We start from the raw sequence: 7,748 nt of genomic DNA, 5'->3' as shown, positions 1-7,748 counted from the left end.
AGCAGTCACTGAAAGTGTGCTAACCTTTGCTATTACTGTTTGGTGCGGAAACATTTCCAAGGCAGAAGTTGCAGCCCTTAACAGAATCGTAAAAACTGCCACCAAGATTACCTGGGCTGATCTACGTTCTCAAGAAGACCCAATTTATATTATAAGCGGCTACGCAAAAAAGCAACTTCAATCAGCCAGGACAGATCACATCCAGAATTTGGGATTTTCGAGATGCTCGCCTCTGGTCGACGGTACAGAAGTATAAGGACGAAAACCAATTGCTTCGCCAATAGCTTTTTCCACAAAGCACTCAATGCCTTGTCTCTCGAACAAATCCAGATAAATAGAATTGTGCAACCAACAACCATCTACCTGAATATCTAGTCATCAACCCCATCCACATGTAATATGCAGCTTCTGTTCAAACGCGCGCACGCGCGCGCGCGCGTGTGTGTGGGTGTGGGTGTGGGTGTGTGTGCGCGCGCGTGCGTGCGTGCGTGCATATGTGTGTATAGTGCGTGCATGCGTGAGTATGCACAAGTTTTTATATTGATATGCACTTGTATGTGTCTTATTTCTACTGTATCTGTGTTTGTGTATGATTTTCGATTTATGTTCGTATCTTGTTATGTACTATCCCCCCCAATATTCCTTGTGACGCCGGTACACTTAGTAATAAAGACATATCCTATTCTATATGATTCATCATAATTAATCACCCATGTCGTCAAGGTTTGTTGCTGACTTTGGTCTTCGGCTGAAAAATTCAGTACTCTGGACAATATCTCTCTCACTCTCACTCCCTCCCCCTCTCTCTCCATGTGGTGTGTGTGTGTGTGTGTGTGTGTGTGTGCTGAATTGTTTGCAATTCTGATGGCTTTCACCTTTTTTAGTGATATGCCTCTTGTGCCTGCAAAAATCCTTATACTGTCTGATTCAAAATCAGCATTGATGGCTTTAAATAATCAATCTTCATCTGAACGAGCAGATATTATGTACGAAATTTTGTATTTAATCCACCAGTTAATTATGCGAGGCTCCGACATTTCACTCTTGTGGGTTCCTGGACATTCTAATCTTCGTGGCAACGAAATGGCCGATTTTTGTGCCAAGGAAGCGGCATCGAACAATTCAGATTCAATCACTCACAATATTCCTATTTCTGTTTCTGAAGCTTGTACTATTCTCTCAACATATATCTGGAATTTCAGACAGAAACAGTTCTTAGAAAACTCAAAAAAGAAGCTTTGGTGGGATCTCTCTCTTCCAACAAGAAAAGGCACGAACCCCCCAGGATCAATTTCCACAAGAAACTTGACACACAGGCTAAGAACTAATGCATGGTTATGCAGATTTTTGAAACCGTCACCACTATGTATTTGTGGTAAGACCCTTGACATCCCACATTTTTTGCTCGAATGTCCAGATACACATTTACATTTCAAACCCCTTCATGATATGATTACAGCCTTTAATCTTCCATTAGTCATGTCCAGCGTTTTTCACCCTAGCAAAGAAAATGGTTGGTCTCTGACAAAAACCGCAGTTGACCTAATTAAAAGCCATCCAATTGGTCGGTTTTTCTAATTTGTTTCATCCCCTTTCTGTTGCAGAGGTTCCCCTCTGTTTTATTTAATCCAAAGTAGTGTTTCGTTTTGGGTGATAGCGTCAGATTTACTTGTAGAGCAAAGTTCCCATTATTCTAATTAGTGGAACTGTTCGACCCTAACAGGTAATATGTCGTCTTGATTACATTACGAAACCTTAATTTGATGAGAAAGAGTGAGAGACAGTGTGAATATGTGTGTGTGTGTGTGTGTGTGTGTGTGTGTGTGTGTGTGTGTGTGTGAGTGGGCAGGGGAATGAGGTAGGGGAATTATAATGGGCATTTGTGTGCATGCATGGATGTATGTAGAGAGAGGGTGGGGGAGAAACGTATGTGAGTATGTGCGCGCGTTAGAATATTTTTTGGAGATAATGATATTAATGAAATTTGGTACCTTGACTTGTTAAATGTTTTTTTTTTTTTTTTTTTTTTTTTTTTTTTTTTTTTTTTTTTTAAATCATACCTTCCTCAAATCAGAATTTTCCTTGTGTTGCTCAGTTAATATTTTATTCAAATGGTTGCGAAAATGTCAGTACAACAAACAGTTAATCTGACAATAAATGGTTTCAGTCAGTCAGTGTGTGTGTGTGTGTGTGTCTCCCATACACAACTAAGGCAAGGTACGGGTCTTCTCACATCATACAAAAAACATCATTGATGTCAATCATGACAACTCCGCAAAAAACACGAACGATTCAACAAGCATGCACACGAAAGCTGATAACAAGCAAAATTTTTATCACTGAAAAAGGTATTACTGAGAGGAAGGGTTTCAGTTGTAATATTTTGTTTTACAGAAAACAGAAAGCGGTAATTCACAGATTTTAGGGAGGGGACTCTGTTGCATTCAGAGAAACATTTTTTATTGTGGCACTGTAAAAACAACCGATGACACTGACGAACGGGTATGGAGTGACAAAGGGTTGGCCAGCGTGTTGAAGCGTGTGGAGAATTTGTCAATCATTTCAAATACACAGGCGCCATCATCAGCCAAAAGGGTTTCTCGCCTGAAGTCCCCGCAAGATTTGCGCAAATCACAGCTGTACTGGCAAAGTTTAAACCAAAGTGTAGATTCAGAAACATCGTTTCAAATGCAACCAGAAGTTACTGCATGCATTTGTGCTCTCTATCGTTTTGTAATACACTCGCGAGACGCTGACGGCAGATCTCCAGAGAAAGATCCAAGCTGTCAAGATGAGGAGCATCAGACGTCTTCTCGGTATCTCACATACTGACTGCACCACAAGCGATGAAGAGTGTGCGAATGTAGCAAAACACACAAGATTCTATGAAGACCTGCTGTGCACTGTGAAGAAGAGAAAGCTGAAATTGTATGGAGACATAATCAGCCATGTGGCTTCTCCAGGACTGTCCCCCAGAAAAGAGTTCAGGGGAAGAGAAGAATGGGAAGACAAAGAAAGACACGCACGGCCAACATCGCTGAATGGACTGAAAGGAGCTTTGAACCCAGGCAATAGAGCACAACCGTGAGAGATGGAAGCTTGGGGGCGGTGTTCCACCATGCAGTGCCACAACTACCGTGGGGTGGGGAGGGTGGGTTGGGACAGGCAGCAGAAAAAAGTAAGAGCCCCCCCCCGCCCCCCCCCCCCCCCCCCCCCCCCCCCCCCCCCCCCCCCCCCCCCCTATCCCCCTCAACCTCCTTAAAATAAAGGAAAACAAGAGAGGCAAGGCCTTCAAGACTCACTTGTGACATGCACTTACTACAACAATTGAATCCAAACACACAAAAAATCAATTGCAAAACAAAAGCCATGTCCATCTCCCATATAGACCACACAAAGTTGTGTTGGATTTCACATTGTTTATTATTCTTATTTTTTTCCACTTTTTTTTTCAAAATTAAAGTCACAAAGGAAAAAAATCATTTCTAACTCACACTTGCTTTTGTTTAAATGAAAGAGGAAATGTACCTAAGTGTGACCAACATACAGACACACACAAGATAGGTAATAAAGTTAAATTACATTTTATACATGTATAAATATATAAGATGTAACTGAACTTTTTGTTAAACTATTACGTGATGCACTATAAGCTTAATCATAGAGAAAACAATTAATACAATGTGAAAAAACTCATTATGGGTATTAACAATGTGCCTGTCTGCTTTATGATTCCAATTAGTATTAGAAAAAAAATGACATTCACAACACATTCTATATCATATTACAAACTTTTGTGATAACCCTGATTCAGTAAGACCCAACACACACACACACACACACACACACACACACACATATATATATAATATATATATATATATATATATATATATATATATATATATATATATATATAATTACTTCATAATCTAGACCATTTTTCAAAACAGTCACTCTTTTTCTGGTGTAAACTTCAAAGTCATACATACACCTATTTGAGTATGCAGCTGCATTACATGCTCACACATGAAAATAAAAATTCAAATGATAAATATAGGTCAGTTACATTTTATACATGTATTTTTTTAATACATAAGATGCAACTGAACAGTGAGCTTTTTACTATGTATGAAAAACAAAAACTGTTAATTACATAATTATAAGCACATAATTGTTGAGAAAAAGTGTAATACGGTGTGAAAAAATAAATATAGATATTAACAATGTGCATGCCAATGTGTTTCAAATGATTGTTCAAACTCAAATTTGCTTTAAAAATAAATATAGATATTAACAATGTGCATGGCTATTTGTTTCAAATGATTGTTCAAACTCAAATTTGCTTTTTGTTTAAGTGAAAAATGATTCAACTTCATATAAGAAATAAAGTTCGGTTACATTCCAAACACAAGATGCACGGTTCAACCCCCCGGAATGGATCAGTCAGGCAAGGGTCTGTTTTCCAGCAGTCTGAAATCAGTTATGTAAACTGCTAACAGTCACACTATATTATTGTTACAGAACCTCACACACACACACACACACACACACACACACATAGACACACACAGATACACACATATGAACACAACAAACAACTCTTTCATTTCATAAATATCTATGTATCCTCATGTATAAAGATTTTTTTTTCTTGTAATCTCTCTCTCTCTCTCTCTCGATCTGTCATGCACCTCTAATTCAGTAATTACATTCCACATTTGAATCTATTTTGAAATCAAAACATGTGTACACAAATACATAATATAATAATATATATTTATATATATATATATATATATATATATATATATATACATAAACACAACAAACTTTCATTTATCATATATCTATTATTCTCATGAATAAAGAATTTTATCTTGCAATCTCTGTCTCTTTCTTATACACATCTAATTCAGTAAATACATTCCACATTTGAATCTATTTTGTTACAGAACCACACACACACACACACACACACACAGAGATACACACATGTGAGCGCAACAAACAACTCTTTCATTTAATAAATATTTATGTATCCTCATGTATAAAGATTTTTTTTCTTGTTATCTCTCTCTCTCTCTCTCTCTCTCTCTCTTTGTCAAACATTTGCAATATATTTGTATAAGGCGTTTCAGATTCGTTCTATCTGTAGTGAGTAACGCGTATTGTAATTCTGTTTGTTGAATTCAGTGTTAAATGTGATGTACGATTGAATCAGTGCTTTCATACCACCCCCTTCATGAGGGGCTATGGCCTATTATGAATAAAACATTCGCATTCGCATTCACATTCTCTCTCTCTCTCTCTCTCTCTCTCTCTGTGTGTGTGTGTGTGTGTGTGTGTGTGTGAGCGAGTTTGAAGAAATTCAGTATCAAAGTTCAAATTCACAAGACATGTCATAGTATTCAGATCTATATTAAATTGTATGATATGAATGATATTGATTCAACCCACACATGTTCTGATCTTGATTATAAAGATGACATCAAGTTGACAGGATCTGTTGTTCAGGATGGTTGCGTTTCAAAGGCGTGTGACACTGTGGTCCAGCCTAGTGCCGTTTTCGTAGTGCAGGCCCAGGTAGTCTGCAGCTGATGCAGAAACTGAGCCAGTGGGGAGTTGTCAGACTGGTTAGTTTTGAGGGTGGATGGCTGACTGACTTCATCAGTGGTTGCTGTCTATGCCGTTGTTGTTCTTCTTCTTTCCCTTCTCTACCGCCTTCATGTGTTGTCGAACACAGTGTGTAACAAGCATCGTCTGCTACAAGCATGACTGACATCAGTCTCGGGGTAAATGACGCCCCATTTTACCATCTAATTTTATAGTTTGAAAGTTGATATGAAAATTGAGTATTTTGTTAAACTAATAACATGCAGAGCCATTACGAGTACTTCTAAACGTCGTATGAAGTGAAAAGGACTTAATTTTGAGAAAAAAAGACTGAATTTTTTTCGTTTCATCAATGGAATTAACTATCATAGTTTATTATTTTAAACTGTGATATCCGACTGATTCTGTTGATATTTTTATGGCAGTTAGGGACATAATCCAGTAAATGATGAGGCGTTCATAAATCTGTCTCTGAATAAATATTTAACGGTCTCCTTCTCCAACTTTCCATCACTTGTTATCGTGTATTGTTGATTGAATATTGGATTGAACGGCCAGGTCAACTACTTGAAACAAAATGTCGCCCGTCGCTGTTGCGAGCACACGCTTTGAATATGTATAAACATGTGTGCGCAGTTGATTTTTGCCCATGACATTCAGGGCTCAGCCAATAGATCTATAAAGTCCACTCGTCGTATTGATTTCAGTATTTTCCGAAAAAGACCACTTGGGCGAATGAACATAGTGAAAGCCCTGTACACTGAGAGTAAAACACAAGCCTTTTATGTATTGAGTATAATTTCAAAATGTAATTTTTAAGATGAGAAAGATCAGTTTAAAGCAAATTAAGCCCCCTAGCATTAATTACAGATTAATTTCCCTTTTTACTATCTGCACCAAAGACATGCAAAATAAATAGAACTTCCATGCTTAGCAAAAGAAGTTCCTGTTTGAACAAAAAATGATAAAAATGACTGCTCTTGTTGTTGTGTCAGAATATCAGATCAAAGTGCCAAGTTTAGAGAAAAAAAAACAACAACCCCCACCCCCCAAAAAACTATAACAGTAAATTCAGTTTGCATATAATCTGGCTTCTTTTTTTATTTTTTTGTGCCCATCCCATAGGTGCAATATTGTTTTAAACAAGATGACTGGAAATAACTGAATTTGTCCTATTTTTATCCCAAATTTGGTGGCAACTAACAAAGTATTTGCAGAGAAAATGGCAATGTTAAAGTTTACCACAGACACACACACACACACACACACACACACACACACACACACACACAGAACCGAACACCGGGTTAAAACATAAGACTCTACACAAGTGAGTCAAAAAGAAGAAAAGATACTGACAAATTGTGAAAATCATCAGCAGTGTTTTGTTTATGTTCCGTATCCGTGCGATTAGATACTGGTGGACAAAATTCTCAACTCTTCAAGAACTTATGTGTGTCTGGGTTTCACTTTGCTCTAGTGTGTGTTACATCCATCGACAGTGTCATTTATCACGAACCATTTCACTTCATGGTACATTGTCAACATGCTGATTGTCAACAGGCGGCACATTTTAAATTGTACATTGATCTGAACTTCACGAGACCAATTGCACAACTATCTGGTAACACTGTAAAAATATATATGCATATTATCTAGCATTTACTTCAAACACATGTAATCAATATACAAATTATTGTTTTCGTTAAGCCCATATTGATCCTGCAAAACCCAATCTTGTAAACAGCCCTTAACTGTGTCTTCAAACCATGAAGAACGTCACAACGGTTCTGATTCATCAAAATCATTCAATGACAGCAAGAATAGAAAATAACATAACAATAAGTATTCATAATATACACCTAACCAGGGGCGACCAAGACCACCCAAAAAGAAAAATATATATGGAAAAAATACGGTTACAAAAATTAACAACATAGGTTAATCTGGTAAAAGTTTTGTAAGCAAGACAAATGGAATAATCATGTAAAAGTCATGAAGCGCGCGCGCGCGCACACGCACACACACACACACACACAACAACGACAACAAAAAACAAAAGTAAAAAAAACCACAAAAAAACCACCTACGCCAATTGTTAGACACGCAGGAAACCAAAATTTGTTCTGACG

Source organism: Babylonia areolata, chromosome 5, assembly GCF_041734735.1.
Source record: "Babylonia areolata isolate BAREFJ2019XMU chromosome 5, ASM4173473v1, whole genome shotgun sequence".
Taxonomy (NCBI): domain Eukaryota; kingdom Metazoa; phylum Mollusca; class Gastropoda; order Neogastropoda; family Buccinidae; genus Babylonia; species Babylonia areolata.
Note: the sequence above shows the minus strand (reverse complement) of the source record.